Below are 18,416 nucleotides of genomic sequence, written 5' to 3' on the forward strand. Positions count from 1 at the left end.
TCACACGCAGCCCTTTCCCTGGAAGGGGCGTGCAATAGGCGTTGCTCTGGGTGGGCCACTGCAACACCATAGCATTTTGATGCTGCTCCAGTTTTACGAGTTTTTGTAAATCTGTGGCAGCGCCAAAATCCAAGCACCATACAATGGGTGTCGTTATAGTGGAGAAACGAGCAGAAATGTTTTCATTTCTCCTCATTTTTGCTCTTTCTATGTGTGCTGCACGAACATATCGCCACTGAATATTTCTGTTGTGCAGGAAGGTGTGCCTTCCTGAACAAAAACAATTTCCCCCTCAACGCAGCCATCCTTGTACCATGGCGCAAGGATGGCTGCGTTGGCGCTCGGCAGCTAATTTAAAGCTGGCGCAGAGGGAAGCACAGGGGTGCGCTGTATTCTACTAAATACGGCGCTTCCCTGCATTTTGAAAATGACTGAGTGCGAGGCTGCCAAATTTGGCAGAGCGTCTCACTCAGTCATCCTCTTGTAATTATGGGCCAAAAGGTCTAAAGGATAGAGGCGTTTTATGTCATGTTCGATGACGACCATGGAAATGACTCTAGTCATATTGCAGAAGAGAGAACCATGTGCATTTTCTTGCCTTGCGATGTATTCGCCCACTCTCTGCCCTCAACCCTAGGAGCAGGGTCTGAGCAGTGGTGCTTCTGTGCCCTCGCTCGTTGGTGTCCGGGTCCAAATCCCCAACACACCCTTTTTAGCAGAAAACACACAAATTTTACTCAAAATACACAAAGCTTGAAGATTCCTCATTCCACTCAAAGCATTGTTGTGCAAAATATTTTTAGCCTCAGGAGAAAAAAAGGATCACAATGCCTTGGCTTCCTTCCTGCTTGCTTTCAGTGTGCTCTGTGTGATGCTTTCACAGGCTCTGGTTTCAGGCATTTAGGCATCAGATATTTGTCTCTACCCGCAGCTGTGACTTTTCAGTACATCTGAGTGTACGCTTGCTGGCTGACAACGCTGCAATTTTCACACTTACTCCTCGCTTTGCGAGCAACTGCTGATCAAGTATAGAGGCAATCGGGCAAACATATGAGGGGAATTTTGCTCCTTCAGTCAAGCCCTCTTGCTTGTTTCTGTAGTGTAGTGGTTATCACGTTCGCCTAACACGCGAAAGGTCCCCGGTTCGAGACCGGGCAGAAACAATGGGTAGTGTACGCTTTTGTGTTTGCTCCCTAAAAGCTTAGTCTCACTCAGGCATGGCCTTTAAAAACTTGTGACCTGTGTAAAACTTGTATTACTATTGCAGGCCGGTAAAAAGTTATCTGCATCTTTGCGTAGTCGTGCATGTGCCTGGTTTCTTATTCTGTTTTTTACTTTTTTTTTCTTGGCCATGTTATATTGTGGGGCCTTTAAACCTGTCACCTTGATAGGAACATTGCAAGCGGCAGCATCGACAAGTGCAGACTGAGGAGTCAGACCTAAACACAGACTCAGCTGTCAGGATGGCCGAGTGGTCTAAGGCGGCAGCCTCAAGAGAGCTTGATCTTCAGTTAAGCTAAGCATCCTGGTTTGCTCATGTAGTTGTGGGTTCAAATCGCACTTCTGATAGGTCTATTTTCTGCCCTTAAATCTTCCTCTGCTTGCACAGCCAGCTCCCCACAACACTATCTTTGCAAGCTGCTGTAGCATATGAAAAGAAATCCACCAACCCTCCGGCTGGGCCCTCAATCAGCATTCCATGTATTTCTGGAAGGGGCATCTCAGTCACGCCTTCTGTTAGAGCTGCACCTTATCACTGTAACTACCATGCTGGTTTCTACTTAAGCAGTTGATTCCATCGTTTGAAGTGAGGCTCTCCTGCCACTTTTGGGCAGAGAAGGCACTGCCCCTGCAACAACAACAGGCAGACAAGCTCAACCTGGGTTTCCTGGTTAGGTGGGCGGAGCAGAATGGCAATGGTCCCTCCTTGTGACTTGAAATTAACATGAAGAAGACAGAGAGGCAGCTGGGAGTAGGCAGTACCCATGCACCCCTGAACACTGTCTTGCGATTTTCACCCAATTCTGAAATGAGTCGGGAGGAAAGGAGGTGATTTTCCTATCGAAGGCCATTCTGGGAATTCAGCCACCCCGCGTCTCCCAGGTGAGTGTTTCAGGCCTGTGAGGCACTCATATAAATCTCGCCTGATCGAGCACTGAGCGAGCAAGTGTACTTGAATACAAGAGGCATGCTCCTCTGGCTCAGGCGCAAGAGATGGCAGGCCCTTCAGTGCTTCTGGTCTGGAAGTCTACGGTGCAAGGGCCCAGGTCCTGCGGAGACGTACAACTACCAGAAAGGGTCTGCTTTTCTCATCAGCGCCACAGTTCAGCTTGCTAGCATAGGGCTTCTTGACTACCTCTTGCCTTGCTAGAGGCAAAAAAAAAACCCTTGGCACAAAACATCAATTGCTATGGCACGCTTAGAAGGAGAGTCTCCAAGTGGCCCTGCTTTTTCACAAAGACACTTCAGAAGATGTTTGAAAGGCTTTTGCAGCAGCAGGCTCGTTGGTCTAGGGGTATGATTCTCGCTTTGGGTGTGAGAGGTCCCGGGTTCAAATCCCAGACGAGCCCGTGCCTTCATAGGTTCGATCTGTTTTTAAACAGGAGTATTTCTGCTTTCCACTCTTGTAAGATGCCATGGTGGAATGCATTGCATGCTTTCTACTGGTGTCGAGGCAGTTCGGCATGATGAAGGAGTGCGGGATTTCTTTCTAACTGCTTTTTTGTGTTGGAGCAGCACTTCTCGTTGGAACATGAAATGCACAGTGCTTCTCCAAAGTAATTGCAGGGCTGGTTTTGAAATCACCTCTTGGAATGAAAGTGATCCCAGTTCCTTTCTTCCAAAGGAAGAGATCCTGTCAGAAAGGCTCAGCTTTGAGCGTCATGAATATTGTCCCTTAGTCCTTGCATTCCAGTGCAAAGCATAGCCACATAAAGAAAGCAGGTGTGTCTGTTTCCAGTGCAGTGGTTCCAGTCCAATGCATAGCCACATGAAGCAAGTAAGCAGGCATGTCTGTTTCTGTAGTGTAGTGGTAATCACGTTCGCCTTACACGTGAAAGGTCCCTGGTTCGAGGCCAGGCAGAAACAGCAAGTTGCTGTGCTTTATCACGTTATTTGCATTTACCACCTCACCTGACAGGTAAATTGAAATTAAAGAGGCTGTGTCTATCCCTCACCATCGTGAGGTACTATGCTCCAAGGGCATCGGTCTCAACTCACCAAGAGAAGACGATACACCTTACGGCAGTCAGTTGCTCCCTTTTTGACCTTTCCATTGAAGCCTGGGCCTACTGTGGTCAAGCCAGCGAAGGAAGGTATGAGAGCGAAAATGGCTTTCCTACCTTCACCAAGAACATACACCTTGAGCAAAGAAAGGGCCAGACTTACAAGGCCCTATCGCCACCGGCACATCATCTTTAGTGACGCCCCGGTGGCACTATGTACTGTGCCGTATTTACAAGACGCCGTTCAACCACGTTTTGTGGCTTAACACCACCTTGTAAATACGGCCCCTTCACACGCAGCCCTTTCCCTGGAAGGGGCGTGCAATGGGCGTTGCTCTGGGTGGGCCACTGCAACACCATAGCATTTTGATGCTGCTCCAGTTTTACGAGTTTTTGTAAATCTGTGGCAGCGCCAAAATCCAAGCACCATACAATGGGTGTCGTTATAGTGGAGAAACGAGCAGAAATGTTTTCATTTCTCCTCATTTTTGCTCTTTCTATGTGTGCTGCACGAACATATCGCCACTGAATATTTCTGTTGTGCAGGAAGGTGTGCCTTCCTGAACAAAAACAATTTCCCCCTCAACGCAGCCATCCTTGTACCATGGCGCAAGGATGGCTGCGTTGGCGCTCGGCAGCTAATTTAGAGCTGGCGCAGAGGGAAGCACAGGGGTGCGCTGTATTCTACTAAATACGGCGCTTCCCTGCATTTTGAAAATGACTGAGTGCGAGGCTGCCAAATTTGGCAGAGCGTCTCACTCAGTCATCCTCTTGTAATTATGGGCCAAAAGGTCTAAAGGATAGAGGCGTTTTATGTCATGTTCGATGACGACCATGGAAATGACTCTAGTCATATTGCAGAAGAGAGAACCATGTGCATTTTCTTGCCTTGCGATGTATTCGCCCACTCTCTGCCCTCAACCCTAGGAGCAGGGTCTGAGCAGTGGTGCTTCTGTGCCCTCGCTCGTTGGTGTCCGGGTCCAAATCCCCAACACACCCTTTTTAGCAGAAAACACACAAATTTTACTCAAAATACACAAAGCTTGAAGATTCCTCATTCCACTCAAAGCATTGTTGTGCAAAATATTTTTAGCCTCAGGAGAAAAAAAGGATCACAATGCCTTGGCTTCCTTCCTGCTTGCTTTCAGTGTGCTCTGTGTGATGCTTTCACAGGCTCTGGTTTCAGGCATTTAGGCATCAGATATTTGTCTCTACCCGCAGCTGTGACTTTTCAGTACATCTGAGTGTACGCTTGCTGGCTGACAACGCTGCAATTTTCACACTTACTCCTCGCTTTGCGAGCAACTGCTGATCAAGTATAGAGGCAATCGGGCAAACATATGAGGGGAATTTTGCTCCTTCAGTCAAGCCCTCTTGCTTGTTTCTGTAGTGTAGTGGTTATCACGTTCGCCTAACACGCGAAAGATCCCCGGTTCGAGACCGGGCAGAAACAATGGGTAGTGTACGCTTTTGTGTTTGCTCCCTAAAAGCTTAGTCTCACTCAGGCATGGCCTTTAAAAACTTGTGACCTGTGTAAAACTTGTATTACTATTGCAGGCCGGTAAAAAGTTATCTGCATCTTTGCGTAGTCGTGCATGTGCCTGGTTTCTTATTCTGTTTTTTACTTTTTTTTTTCTTGGCCATGTTATATTGTGGGGCCTTTAAACCTGTCACCTTGATAGGAACATTGCAAGCGGCAGCATCGACAAGTGCAGACTGAGGAGTCAGACCTAAACACAGACTCAGCTGTCAGGATGGCCGAGTGGTCTAAGGCGGCAGCCTCAAGAGAGCTTGATCTTCAGTTAAGCTAAGCATCCTGGTTTGCTCATGTAGTTGTGGGTTCAAATCGCACTTCTGATAGGTCTATTTTCTGCCCTTAAATCTTCCTCTGCTTGCACAGCCAGCTCCCCACAACACTATCTTTGCAAGCTGCTGTAGCATATGAAAAGAAATCCACCAACCCTCCGGCTGGGCCCTCAATCAGCATTCCATGTATTTCTGGAAGGGGCATCTCAGTCACGCCTTCTGTTAGAGCTGCACCTTATCACTGTAACTACCATGCTGGTTTCTACTTAAGCAGTTGATTCCATCGTTTGAAGTGAGGCTCTCCTGCCACTTTTGGGCAGAGAAGGCACTGCCCCTGCAACAACAACAGGCAGACAAGCTCAACCTGGGTTTCCTGGTTAGGTGGGCGGAGCAGAATGGCAATGGTCCCTCCTTGTGACTTGAAATTAACATGAAGAAGACAGAGAGGCAGCTGGGAGTAGGCAGTACCCATGCACCCCTGAACACTGTCTTGCGATTTTCACCCAATTCTGAAATGAGTCGGGAGGAAAGGAGGTGATTTTCCTATCGAAGGCCATTCTGGGAATTCAGCCACCCCGCGTCTCCCAGGTGAGTGTTTCAGGCCTGTGAGGCACTCATATAAATCTCGCCTGATCGAGCACTGAGCGAGCAAGTGTACTTGAATACAAGAGGCATGCTCCTCTGGCTCAGGCGCAAGAGATGGCAGGCCCTTCAGTGCTTCTGGTCTGGAAGTCTACGGTGCAAGGGCCCAGGTCCTGCGGAGGCGTACAACTACCAGAAAGGGTCTGCTTTTCTCATCAGCGCCACAGTTCAGCTTGCTAGCATAGGGCTTCTTGACTACCTCTTGCCTTGCTAGAGGCAAAAAAAAAACCCTTGGCACAAAACATCAATTGCTATGGCACGCTTAGAAGGAGAGTCTCCAAGTGGCCCTGCTTTTTCACAAAGACACTTCAGAAGATGTTTGAAAGGCTTTTGCAGCAGCAGGCTCGTTGGTCTAGGGGTATGATTCTCGCTTTGGGTGTGAGAGGTCCCGGGTTCAAATCCCAGACGAGCCCGTGCCTTCATAGGTTCGATCTGTTTTTAAACAGGAGTATTTCTGCTTTCCACTCTTGTAAGATGCCATGGTGGAATGCATTGCATGCTTTCTACTGGTGTCGAGGCAGTTCGGCATGATGAAGGAGTGCGGGATTTCTTTCTAACTGCTTTTTTGTGTTGGAGCAGCACTTCTCGTTGGAACATGAAATGCACAGTGCTTCTCCAAAGTAATTGCAGGGCTGGTTTTGAAATCACCTCTTGGAATGAAAGTGATCCCAGTTCCTTTCTTCCAAAGGAAGAGATCCTGTCAGAAAGGCTCAGCTTTGAGCGTCATGAATATTGTCCCTTAGTCCTTGCATTCCAGTCCAAAGCATAGCCACATAAAGAAAGCAGGTGTGTCTGTTTCCAGTGCAGTGGTTCCAGTCCAATGCATAGCCACATGAAGCAAGTAAGCAGGCATGTCTGTTTCTGTAGTGTAGTGGTTATCACGTTCGCCTTACACGTGAAAGGTCCCTGGTTCGAGGCCAGGCAGAAACAGCAAGTTGCTGTGCTTTATCACATTATTTGCATTTACCACCTCACCTGACAGGTAAATTGAAATTAAAGAGGCTGTGTCTATCCCTCACCATCGTGAGGTACTATGCTCCAAGGGCATCGGTCTCAACTCACCAAGAGAAGACGATACACCTTACGGCAGTCAGTTGCTCCCTTTTTGACCTTTCCATTGAAGCCTGGGCCTACTGTGGTCAAGCCAGCGAAGGAAGGTATGAGAGCGAAAATGGCTTTCCTACCTTCACCAAGAACATACACCTTGAGCAAAGAAAGGGCCAGACTTACAAGGCCCTATCGCCACCGGCACATCATCTTTAGTGACGCCCCGGTGGCACTATGTACTGTGCCGTATTTACAAGACGCCGTTCAACCACGTTTTGTGGCTTAACACCACCTTGTAAATACGGCCCCTTCACACGCAGCCCTTTCCCTGGAAGGGGCGTGCAATGGGCGTTGCTCTGGGTGGGCCACTGCAACACCATAGCATTTTGATGCTGCTCCAGTTTTACGAGTTTTTGTAAATCTGTGGCAGCGCCAAAATCCAAGCGCCATACAATGGGTGTCGTTATAGTGGAGAAACGAGCAGAAATGTTTTCATTTCTCCTCATTTTTGCTCTTTCTATGTGTGCTGCACGAACATATCGCCACTGAAGATTTCTGTTGTGCAGGAAGGTGTGCCTTCCTGAACAAAAACAATTTCCCCCTCAACGCAGCCATCCTTGTACCATGGCGCAAGGATGGCTGCGTTGGCGCTCGGCAGCTAATTTAGAGCTGGCGCAGAGGGAAGCACAGGGGTGCGCTGTATTCTACTAAATACGGCGCTTCCCTGCATTTTGAAAATGACTGAGTGCGAGGCTGCCAAATTTGGCAGAGCGTCTCACTCAGTCATCCTCTTGTAATTATGGGCCAAAAGGTCTAAAGGATAGAGGCGTTTTATGTCATGTTCGATGACGACCATGGAAATGACTCTAGTCATATTGCAGAAGAGAGAACCATGTGCATTTTCTTGCCTTGCGATGTATTCGCCCACTCTCTGCCCTCAACCCTAGGAGCAGGGTCTGAGCAGTGGTGCTTCTGTGCCCTCGCTCGTTGGTGTCCGGGTCCAAATCCCCAACACACCCTTTTTAGCAGAAAACACACAAATTTTACTCAAAATACACAAAGCTTGAAGATTCCTCATTCCACTCAAAGCATTGTTGTGCAAAATATTTTTAGCCTCAGGAGAAAAAAAGGATCACAATGCCTTGGCTTCCTTCCTGCTTGCTTTCAGTGTGCTCTGTGTGATGCTTTCACAGGCTCTGGTTTCAGGCATTTAGGCATCAGATATTTGTCTCTACCCGCAGCTGTGACTTTTCAGTACATCTGAGTGTACGCTTGCTGGCTGACAACGCTGCAATTTTCACACTTACTCCTCGCTTTGCGAGCAACTGCTGATCAAGTATAGAGGCAATCGGGCAAACATATGAGGGGAATTTTGCTCCTTCAGTCAAGCCCTCTTGCTTGTTTCTGTAGTGTAGTGGTTATCACGTTCGCCTAACACACGAAAGGTCCCCGGTTCGAGACCGGGCAGAAACAATGGGTAGTGTACGCTTTTGTGTTTGCTCCCTAAAAGCTTAGTCTCACTCAGGCATGGCCTTTAAAAACTTGTGACCTGTGTAAAACTTGTATTACTATTGCAGGCCGGTAAAAAGTTATCTGCATCTTTGCGTAGTCGTGCATGTGCCTGGTTTCTTATTCTGTTTTTTACTTTTTTTTTTCTTGGCCATGTTATATTGTGGGGCCTTTAAACCTGTCACCTTGATAGGAACATTGCAAGCGGCAGCATCGACAAGTGCAGACTGAGGAGTCAGACCTAAACACAGACTCAGCTGTCAGGATGGCCGAGTGGTCTAAGGCGGCAGCCTCAAGAGAGCTTGATCTTCAGTTAAGCTAAGTATCCTGGTTTGCTCATGTAGTTGTGGGTTCAAATCGCACTTCTGATAGGTCTATTTTCTGCCCTTAAATCTTCCTCTGCTTGCACAGCCAGCTCCCCACAACACTATCTTTGCAAGCTGCTGTAGCATATGAAAAGAAATCCACCAACCCTCCGGCTGGGCCCTCAATCAGCATTCCATGTATTTCTGGAAGGGGCATCTCAGTCACGCCTTCTGTTAGAGCTGCACCTTATCACTGTAACTACCATGCTGGTTTCTACTTAAGCAGTTGATTCCATCGTTTGAAGTGAGGCTCTCCTGCCACTTTTGGGCAGAGAAGGCACTGCCCCTGCAACAACAACAGGCAGACAAGCTCAACCTGGGTTTCCTGGTTAGGTGGGCGGAGCAGAATGGCAATGGTCCCTCCTTGTGACTTGAAATTAACATGAAGAAAACAGAGAGGCAGCTGGGAGTAGGCAGTACCCATGCACCCCTGAACACTGTCTTGCGATTTTCACCCAATTCTGAAATGAGTCGGGAGGAAAGGAGGTGATTTTCCTATCGAAGGCCATTCTGGGAATTCAGCCACCCCGCGTCTCCCAGGTGAGTGTTTCAGGCCTGTGAGGCACTCATATAAATCTCGCCTGATCGAGCACTGAGCGAGCACGTGTGCTTGAATACAAGAGGCGTGCTCCTCTGGCTCAGGCGCAAGAGATGGCAGGCCCTTCAGTGCTTCTGGTCTGGAAGTCTACGGTGCAAGGGCCCAGGTCCTGCGGAGGCGTACAACTACCAGAAAGGGTCTGCTTTTCTCATCAGCGCCACAGTTCAGCTTGCTAGCATAGGGCTTCTTGACTACCTCTTGCCTTGCTAGAGGCAAAAAAAAACCCCTTGGCACAAAACATCAATTGCTATGGCACGCTTAGAAGGAGAGTCTCCAAGTGGCCCTGCTTTTTCACAAAGACACTTCAGAAGATGTTTGAAAGGCTTTTGCAGCAGCAGGCTCGTTGGTCTAGGGGTATGATTCTCGCTTTGGGTGTGAGAGGTCCCGGGTTCAAATCCCGGACGAGCCCGTCCCTTCATAGGTTCGATCTGTTTTTAAACAGGAGTATTTCTGCTTTCCACTCTTGTAAGATGCCATGGTGGAATGTATTGCATGCTTTCTACTGGTGTCGAGGCAGTTCGGCATGATGAAGGAGTGCGGGATTTCTTTCTAACTGCTTTTTTGTGTTGGAGCAGCACTTCTCGTTGGAACATGAAATGCACAGTGCTTCTCCAAAGTAATTGCAGGGCTGGTTTTGAAATCACCTCTTGGAATGAAAGTGATCCCAGTTCCTTTCTTCCAAAGGAAGAGATCCTGTCAGAAAGGCTCAGCTTTGAGCGTCATGAATATTGTCCCTTAGTCCTTGCATTCCAGTCCAAAGCATAGCCACATAAAGAAAGCAGGTGTGTCTGTTTCCAGTGCAGTGGTTCCAGTCCAATGCATAGCCACATGAAGCAAGTAAGCAGGCATGTCTGTTTCTGTAGTGTAGTGGTTATCACGTTCGCCTTACACGCGAAAGGTCCCTGGTTCGAGGCCAGGCAGAAACAGCAAGTTGCTGTGCTTTATCACATTATTTGCATTTACCACCTCACCTGACAGGTAAATTGAAATTAAAGAGGCTGTGTCTATCCCTCACCATCGTGAGGTACTACGCTCCAAGGGCATCGGTCTCAACTCACCAAGAGAAGACGATACACCTTACGGCAGTCAGTTGCTCCCTTTTTGACCTTTCCATTGAAGCCTGGGCCTACTGTGGTCAAGCCAGCGAAGGAAGGTATGAGAGCGAAAATGGCTTTCCTACCTTCACCAAGAACATACACCTTGAGCAAAGAAAGGGCCAGACTTACAAGGCCCTATCGCCACCGGCACATCATCTTTAGTGACGCCCCGGTGGCACTATGTACTGTGCCGTATTTACAAGACGCCGTTCAACCACGTTTTGTGGCTTAACACCACCTTGTAAATACGGCCCCTTCACACGCAGCCCTTTCCCTGGAAGGGGCGTGCAATGGGCGTTGCTCTGGGTGGGCCACTGCAACACCATAGCATTTTGATGCTGCTCCAGTTTTACGAATTTTTGTAAATCTGTGGCAGCGCCAAAATCCAAGCACCATACAATGGGTGTCGTTATAGTGGAGAAACGAGCAGAAATGTTTTCATTTCTCCTCATTTTTGCTCTTTCTATGTGTGCTGCACGAACATATCGCCACTGAATATTTCTGTTGTGCAGGAAGGTGTGCCTTCCTGAACAAAAACAATTTCCCCCTCAACGCAGCCATCCTTGTACCATGGCGCAAGGATGGCTGCGTTGGCGCTCGGCAGCTAATTTAGAGCTGGCGCAGAGGGAAGCACAGGGGTGCGCTGTATTCTACTAAATACGGCGCTTCCCTGCATTTTGAAAATGACTGAGTGCGAGGCTGCCAAATTTGGCAGAGCGTCTCACTAAGTCATCCTCTTGTAATTATGGGCCAAAAGGTCTAAAGGATAGAGGCGTTTTATGTCATGTTCGATGACGACCATGGAAATGACTCTAGTCATATTGCAGAAGAGAGAACCATGTGCATTTTCTTGCCTTGCGATGTATTCGCCCACTCTCTGCCCTCAACCCTAGGAGCAGGGTCTGAGCAGTGGTGCTTCTGTGCCCTCGCTCGTTGGTGTCCGGGTCCAAATCCCCAACACACCCTTTTTAGCAGAAAACACACAAATTTTACTCAAAATACACAAAGCTTGAAGATTCCTCATTCCACTCAAAGCATTGTTGTGCAAAATATTTTTAGCCTCAGGAGAAAAAAAGGATCACCATGCCTTGGCTTCCTTCCTGCTTGCTTTCAGTGTGCTCTGTGTGATGCTTTCACAGGCTCTGGTTTCAGGCATTTAGGCATCAGATATTTGTCTCTACCCGCAGCTGTGACTTTTCAGTACATCTGAGTGTACGCTTGCTGGCTGACAACGCTGCAATTTTCACACTTACTCCTCGCTTTGCGAGCAACTGCTGATCAAGTATAGAGGCAATCGGGCAAACATATGAGGGGAATTTTGCTCCTTCAGTCAAGCCCTCTTGCTTGTTTCTGTAGTGTAGTGGTTATCACGTTCGCCTAACACGCGAAAGGTCCCCGGTTCGAGACCGGGCAGAAACAATGGGTAGTGTACGCTTTTGTGTTTGCTCCCTAAAAGCTTAGTCTCACTCAGGCATGGCCTTTAAAAACTTGTGACCTGTGTAAAACTTGTATTACTATTGCAGGCCGGTAAAAAGTTATCTGCATCTTTGCGTAGTCGTGCATGTGCCTGGTTTCTTATTCTGTTTTTTACTTTTTTTTTTCTTGGCCATGTTATATTGTGGGGCCTTTAAACCTGTCACCTTGATAGGAACATTGCAAGCGGCAGCATCGACAAGTGCAGACTGAGGAGTCAGACCTAAACACAGACTCAGCTGTCAGGATGGCCGAGTGGTCTAAGGTGGCAGCCTCAAGAGAGCTTGATCTTCAGTTAAGCTAAGCATCCTGGTTTGCTCATGTAGTTGTGGGTTCAAATCGCACTTCTGATAGGTCTATTTTCTGCCCTTAAATCTTCCTCTGCTTGCACAGCCAGCTCCCCACAACACTATCTTTGCAAGCTGCTGTAGCATATGAAAAGAAATCCACCAACCCTCCGGCTGGGCCCTCAATCAGCATTCCATGTATTTCTGGAAGGGGCATCTCAGTCACGCCTTCTGTTAGAGCTGCACCTTATCACTGTAACTACCATGCTGGTTTCTACTTAAGCAGTTGATTCCATCGTTTGAAGTGAGGCTCTCCTGCCACTTTTGGGCAGAGAAGGCACTGCCCCTGCAACAACAACAGGCAGACAAGCTCAACCTGGGTTTCCTGGTTAGGTGGGCGGAGCAGAATGGCAATGGTCCCTCCTTGTGACTTGAAATTAACATGAAGAAGACAGAGAGGCAGCTGGGAGTAGGCAGTACCCATGCACCCCTGAACACTGTCTTGCGATTTTCACCCAATTCTGAAATGAGTCGGGAGGAAAGGAGGTGATTTTCCTATCGAAGGCCATTCTGGGAATTCAGCCACCCCGCGTCTCCCAGGTGAGTGTTTCAGGCCTGTGAGGCACTCATATAAATCTCGCCTGATCGAGCACTGAGCGAGCAAGTGTACTTGAATACAAGAGGCATGCTCCTCTGGCTCAGGCGCAAGAGATGGCAGGCCCTTCAGTGCTTCTGGTCTGGAAGTCTACGGTGCAAGGGCCCAGGTCCTGCGGAGGCGTACAACTACCAGAAAGGGTCTGCTTTTCTCATCAGCGCCACAGTTCAGCTTGCTAGCATAGGGCTTCTTGACTACCTCTTGCCTTGCTAGAGGCAAAAAAAAAACCCTTGGCACAAAACATCAATTGCTATGGCACGCTTAGAAGGAGAGTCTCCAAGTGGCCCTGCTTTTTCACAAAGACACTTCAGAAGATGTTTGAAAGGCTTTTGCAGCAGCAGGCTCGTTGGTCTAGGGGTATGATTCTCGCTTTGGGTGTGAGAGGTCCCGGGTTCAAATCCCAGACGAGCCTGTGCCTTCATAGGTTCGATCTGTTTTTAAACAGGAGTATTTCTGCTTTCCACTCTTGTAAGATGCCATGGTGGAATGCATTGCATGCTTTCTACTGGTGTCGAGGCAGTTCGGCATGATGAAGGAGTGCGGGATTTCTTTCTAACTGCTTTTTTGTGTTGGAGCAGCACTTCTCGTTGGAACATGAAATGCACAGTGCTTCTCCAAAGTAATTGCAGGGCTGGTTTTGAAATCACCTCTTGGAATGAAAGTGATCCCAGTTCCTTTCTTCCAAAGGAAGAGATCCTGTCAGAAAGGATCAGCTTTGAGCGTCATGAATATTGTCCCTTAGTCCTTGCATTCCAGTCCAAAGCATAGCCACATAAAGAAAGCAGGTGTGTCTGTTTCCAGTGCAGTGGTTCCAGTCCAATGCATAGCCACATGAAGCAAGTAAGCAGGCATGTCTGTTTCTGTAGTGTAGTGGTTATCACGTTCGCCTTACACGCGAAAGGTCCCTGGTTCGAGGCCAGGCAGAAACAGCAAGTTGCTGTGCTTTATCACATTATTTGCATTTACCACCTCACCTGACAGGTAAATTGAAATTAAAGAGGCTGTGTCTATCCCTCACCATCGTGAGGTACTATGCTCCAAGGGCATCGGTCTCAACTCACCAAGAGAAGACGATACACCTTACGGCAGTCAGTTGCTCCCTTTTTGACCTTTCCATTGAAGCCTGGGCCTACTGTGGTCAAGCCAGCGAAGGAAGGTATGAGAGCGAAAATGGCTTTCCTACCTTCACCAAGAACATACACCTTGAGCAAAGAAAGGGCCAGACTTACAAGGCCCTATCGCCACCGGCACATCATCTTTAGTGACGCCCCGGTGGCACTATGTACTGTGCCGTATTTACAAGACGCCGTTCAACCACGTTTTGTGGCTTAACACCACCTTGTAAATACGGCCCCTTCACACGCAGCCCTTTCCCTGGAAGGGGCGTGCAATGGGCGTTGCTCTGGGTGGGCCACTGCAACACCATAGCATTTTGATGCTGCTCCAGTTTTACGAGTTTTTGTAAATCTGTGGCAGCGCCAAAATCCAAGCGCCATACAATGGGTGTCGTTATAGTGGAGAAACGAGCAGAAATGTTTTCATTTCTCCTCATTTTTGCTCTTTCTATGTGTGCTGCACGAACATATCGCCACTGAAGATTTCTGTTGTGCAGGAAGGTGTGCCTTCCTGAACAAAAACAATTTCCCCCTCAACGCAGCCATCCTTGTACCATGGCGCAAGGATGGCTGCGTTGGCGCTCGGCAGCTAATTTAGAGCTGGCGCAGAGGGAAGCACAGGGGTGCGCTGTATTCTACTAAATACGGCGCTTCCCTGCATTTTGAAAATGACTGAGTGCGAGGCTGCCAAATTTGGCAGAGCGTCTCACTCAGTCATCCTCTTGTAATTATGGGCCAAAAGGTCTAAAGGATAGAGGCGTTTTATGTCATGTTCGATGACGACCATGGAAATGACTCTAGTCATATTGCAGAAGAGAGAACCATGTGCATTTTCTTGCCTTGCGATGTATTCGCCCACTCTCTGCCCTCAACCCTAGGAGCAGGGTCTGAGCAGTGGTGCTTCTGTGCCCTCGCTCGTTGGTGTCCGGGTCCAAATCCCCAACACACCCTTTTTAGCAGAAAACACACAAATTTTACTCAAAATACACAAAGCTTGAAGATTCCTCATTCCACTCAAAGCATTGTTGTGCAAAATATTTTTAGCCTCAGGAGAAAAAAAGGATCACAATGCCTTGGCTTCCTTCCTGCTTGCTTTCAGTGTGCTCTGTGTGATGCTTTCACAGGCTCTGGTTTCAGGCATTTAGGCATCAGATATTTGTCTCTACCCGCAGCTGTGACTTTTCAGTACATCTGAGTGTACGCTTGCTGGCTGACAACGCTGCAATTTTCACACTTACTCCTCGCTTTGCGAGCAACTGCTGATCAAGTATAGAGGCAATCGGGCAAACATATGAGGGGAATTTTGCTCCTTCAGTCAAGCCCTCATGCTTGTTTCTGTAGTGTAGTGGTTATCACGTTTGCCTAACACGCGAAAGGTCCCCGGTTCGAGACCGGGCAGAAACAATGGGCAGTGTCTGCTTTTGTGTTTGCTCCCTAAAAGCTTAGTCTCACTCAGGGATGGCCTTTAAAAACTTGTGACCTGTGTAAAACTTGTATTACTATTGCAGGCCGGTAAAAAGTTATCTGCATCTTGCGTAGTCGTGCATGTGCCTGGTTTCTTATTCTGTTTTTTACTTTTTTTTTCCTTGGCCATGTTATATTGTGGGGCCTTTAAACCTGTCACCTTGATAGGAACATTGCAAGCGGCAGCATCGACAAGTGCAGACTGAGGAGTCAGACCTAAACACAGACTCAGCTGTCAGGATGGCCGAGTGGTCTAAGGCGGCAGCCTCAAGAGAGCTTGATCTTCAGTTAAGCTAAGCATCCTGGTTTGCTCATGTAGTTGTGGGTTCAAATCGCACTTCTGATAGGTCTATTTTCTGCCCTTAAATCTTCCTCTGCTTGCACAGCCAGCTCCCAACAACACTATCTTTGCAAGCTGCTGTTGCATATGAAAAGAAATCCACCAACCCTCCGGCTGGGCCCTCAATCAGCATTCCATGTATTTCTGGAAGGGGCATCTCAGTCACGTCTTCTGTTAGAGCTGCACCTTATCACTGTAACTACCATGCTGGTTTCTACTTAAGCAGTTGATTCCATCGTTTGAAGTGAGGCTCTCCTGCCACTTTTGGGCAGAGAAGGCACTGCCCCTGCAACAACAACAGGCAGACAAGCTCAACCTGGGTTTCCTGGTTAGGTGGGCGGAGCAGAATGGCAATGGTCCCTCCTTGTGACTTGAAATTAACATGAAGAAGACAGAGAGGCAGCTGGGAGTAGGCAGTACCCATGCACCCCTGAACACTGTCTTGCGATTTTCACCCAATTCTGAAATGAGTCGGGAGGAAAGGAGGTGATTTTCCTATCGAAGGCCATTCTGGGAATTCAGCCACCCCGCGTCTCCCAGGTGAGTGTTTCAGGCCTGTGAGGCACTCATATAAATCTCGCCTGATCGAGCCCTGAGCGAGCAAGTGTGCTTGAATACAAGAGGCATGCTCCTCTGGCTCAGGCGCAAGAGATGGCAGGCCCTTCAGTGCTTCTGGTCTGGAAGTCTACGGTGCAAGGGCCCAGGTCCTGCGGAGGCGTACAACTACCAGAAAGGGTCTGCTTTTCTCATCAGCGCCACAGTTCAGCTTGCTAGCACAGGGCTTCTTGACTACCTCTTGCCTTGCTAGAGGCAAAAAAAAAACCCTTGGCACAAAACATCAATTGCTATGGCACGCTTAGAAGGAGAGTCTCCAAGTGGCCCTGCTTTTTCACAAAGACACTTCAGAAGATGTTTGAAAGGCTTTTGCAGCAGCAGGCTCGTTGGTCTAGGGGTATGATTCTCGCTTTGGGTGTGAGAGGTCCCGGGTTCAAATCCCGGACGAGCCCGTGCCTTCATAGGTTCGATCTGTTTTTAAACAGGAGTATTTCTGCTTTCCACTCTTGTAAGATGCCATGGTGGAATGCATTGCATGCTTTCTACTGGTGTCGAGGCAGTTCGGCATGATGAAGGAGTGCGGGATTTCTTTCTAACTGCTTTTTTGTGTTGGAGCAGCACTTCTCGTTGGAACATGAAATGCACAGTGCTTCTCCAAAGTAATTGCAGGGCTGGTTTTGAAATCACCTCTTGGAATGAAAGTGATCCCAGTTCCTTTCTTCCAAAGGAAGAGATCCTGTCAGAAAGGCTCAGCTTTGAGCGTCATGAATATTGTCCCTTAGTCCTTGCATTCCAGTCCAAAGCATAGCCACATAAAGAAAGCAGGTGTGTCTGTTTCCAGTGCAGTGGTTCCAGTCCAATGCATAGCCACATGAAGCAAGTAAGCAGGCATGTATGTTTCTGTAGTGTAGTGGTTATCATGTTCGCCTTACACGCGAAAGGTCCCTGGTTCGAGGCCAGGCAGAAACAGCAAGTTGCTGTGCTTTATCACATTATTTGCATTTACCACCTCACCTGACAGGTAAATTGAAATTAAAGAGGCTGTGTCTATCCCTCACCATCGTGAGGTACTACGCTCCAAGGGCATCGGTCTCAACTCACCAAGAGAAGACGATACACCTTACGGCAGTCAGTTGCTCCCTTTTTGACCTTTCCATTGAAGCCTGGGCCTACTGTGGTCAAGCCAGCCAAGGAAGGAAGGTATGAGAGCGAAAATGGCTTTCCTACCTTCACCAAGAACATACACCTTGAGCAAAGAAAGGGCCAGACTTACAAGGCCCTATCGCCACCGGCACATCATCTTTAGTGACGCCCCGGTGGCACTATGTACTGTGCCGTATTTACAAGACGCCGTTCAACCACGTTTTGTGGCTTAACACCACCTTGTAAATACGGCCCGTTCACACGCAGCCCTTTCCCTGGAAGGGGCATGCAATGGGCGTTGCTCTGGGTGGGCCACTGCAACACCATAGCATTTTGATGCTGCTCCAGTTTTACGAGTTTTTGTAAATCTGTGGCAGCGCCAAAATCCAAGCGCCATACAATGGGTGTCGTTATAGTGGAGAAACGAGCAGAAATGTTTTCATTTCTCCTCATTTTTGCTCTTTCTATGTGTGCTGCACGAACATATCGCCACTGAAGATTTCTGTTGTGCAGGAAGGTGTGCCTTCCTGAACAAAAACAATTTCCCCCTCCACGCTGCCATCCTTGTACCATGGCGCAAGGATGGCTGCGTTGGCGCTCGGCAGCTAATTTAGAGCTGGCGCAGAGGGAAGCACAGGGGTGCGCTGTATTCTACTAAATACGGCGCTTCCCTGCATTTTGAAAATGACTGAGTGCGAGGCTGCCAAATTTGGCAGAGCGTCTCACTCAGTCATCCTCTTGTAATTATGGGCCAAAAGGTCTAAAGGATAGAGGCGTTTTATGTCATGTTCGATGACGACCATGGAAATGACTCTAGTCATATTGCAGAAGAGAGAACCATGTGCATTTTCTTGCCTTGCGATGTATTCGCCCACTCTCTGCCCTCAACCCTAGGAGCAGGGTCTGAGCAGTGGTGCTTCTGTGCCCTCGCTCGTTGGTGTCCGGGTCCAAATCCCCAACACACCCTTTTTAGCAGAAAACACACAAATTTTACTCAAAATACACAAAGCTTGAAGATTCCTCATTCCACTCAAAGCATTGTTGTGCAAAATATTTTTAGCCTCAGGAGAAAAAAAGGATCACCATGCCTTGGCTT

The 18,416-nt window shown here is 48.2% G+C and overlaps 13 non-coding genes across 13 annotated transcripts; all 13 read left to right on the plus strand.

Annotated features, from left to right (window-relative positions):
- The first annotated feature begins 1,090 nt into the window (after positions 1 to 1,090).
- On the plus strand, positions 1,091 to 1,163 carry TRNAV-AAC (transfer RNA valine (anticodon AAC)). The gene has a single exon. It is a non-coding gene; the product is annotated as a tRNA-Val (tRNA).
- Positions 1,164 to 3,014: 1,851 nt separating this feature from the next.
- TRNAV-UAC (transfer RNA valine (anticodon UAC)) lies at positions 3,015 to 3,087 on the plus strand. The gene has a single exon. It is a non-coding gene; the product is annotated as a tRNA-Val (tRNA).
- A 1,517-nt stretch (positions 3,088 to 4,604) lies between these two features.
- TRNAV-AAC (transfer RNA valine (anticodon AAC)) lies at positions 4,605 to 4,677 on the plus strand. Its single transcript has one exon. It is a non-coding gene; the product is annotated as a tRNA-Val (tRNA).
- A 1,852-nt stretch (positions 4,678 to 6,529) lies between these two features.
- On the plus strand, positions 6,530 to 6,602 carry TRNAV-UAC (transfer RNA valine (anticodon UAC)). The gene has a single exon. It is a non-coding gene; the product is annotated as a tRNA-Val (tRNA).
- Positions 6,603 to 8,119: 1,517 nt separating this feature from the next.
- On the plus strand, positions 8,120 to 8,192 carry TRNAV-AAC (transfer RNA valine (anticodon AAC)). The gene has a single exon. It is a non-coding gene; the product is annotated as a tRNA-Val (tRNA).
- A 1,336-nt stretch (positions 8,193 to 9,528) lies between these two features.
- Positions 9,529 to 9,600, plus strand: TRNAP-UGG (transfer RNA proline (anticodon UGG)). Its single transcript has one exon. It is a non-coding gene; the product is annotated as a tRNA-Pro (tRNA).
- Positions 9,601 to 10,044: 444 nt separating this feature from the next.
- Positions 10,045 to 10,117, plus strand: TRNAV-UAC (transfer RNA valine (anticodon UAC)). Its single transcript has one exon. It is a non-coding gene; the product is annotated as a tRNA-Val (tRNA).
- A 1,517-nt stretch (positions 10,118 to 11,634) lies between these two features.
- Positions 11,635 to 11,707, plus strand: TRNAV-AAC (transfer RNA valine (anticodon AAC)). The gene has a single exon. It is a non-coding gene; the product is annotated as a tRNA-Val (tRNA).
- Positions 11,708 to 13,043: 1,336 nt separating this feature from the next.
- On the plus strand, positions 13,044 to 13,115 carry TRNAP-UGG (transfer RNA proline (anticodon UGG)). Its single transcript has one exon. It is a non-coding gene; the product is annotated as a tRNA-Pro (tRNA).
- Positions 13,116 to 13,559: 444 nt separating this feature from the next.
- Positions 13,560 to 13,632, plus strand: TRNAV-UAC (transfer RNA valine (anticodon UAC)). Its single transcript has one exon. It is a non-coding gene; the product is annotated as a tRNA-Val (tRNA).
- Positions 13,633 to 15,149: 1,517 nt separating this feature from the next.
- TRNAV-AAC (transfer RNA valine (anticodon AAC)) lies at positions 15,150 to 15,222 on the plus strand. Its single transcript has one exon. It is a non-coding gene; the product is annotated as a tRNA-Val (tRNA).
- A 1,335-nt stretch (positions 15,223 to 16,557) lies between these two features.
- On the plus strand, positions 16,558 to 16,629 carry TRNAP-UGG (transfer RNA proline (anticodon UGG)). The gene has a single exon. It is a non-coding gene; the product is annotated as a tRNA-Pro (tRNA).
- Positions 16,630 to 17,073: 444 nt separating this feature from the next.
- On the plus strand, positions 17,074 to 17,146 carry TRNAV-UAC (transfer RNA valine (anticodon UAC)). Its single transcript has one exon. It is a non-coding gene; the product is annotated as a tRNA-Val (tRNA).
- The last annotated feature ends 1,270 nt before the right edge of the window (positions 17,147 to 18,416 follow it).

This window comes from Pleurodeles waltl, unplaced genomic scaffold (assembly GCF_031143425.1).
Source record: "Pleurodeles waltl isolate 20211129_DDA unplaced genomic scaffold, aPleWal1.hap1.20221129 scaffold_91, whole genome shotgun sequence".
NCBI classification, from domain to species: domain Eukaryota; kingdom Metazoa; phylum Chordata; class Amphibia; order Caudata; family Salamandridae; genus Pleurodeles; species Pleurodeles waltl.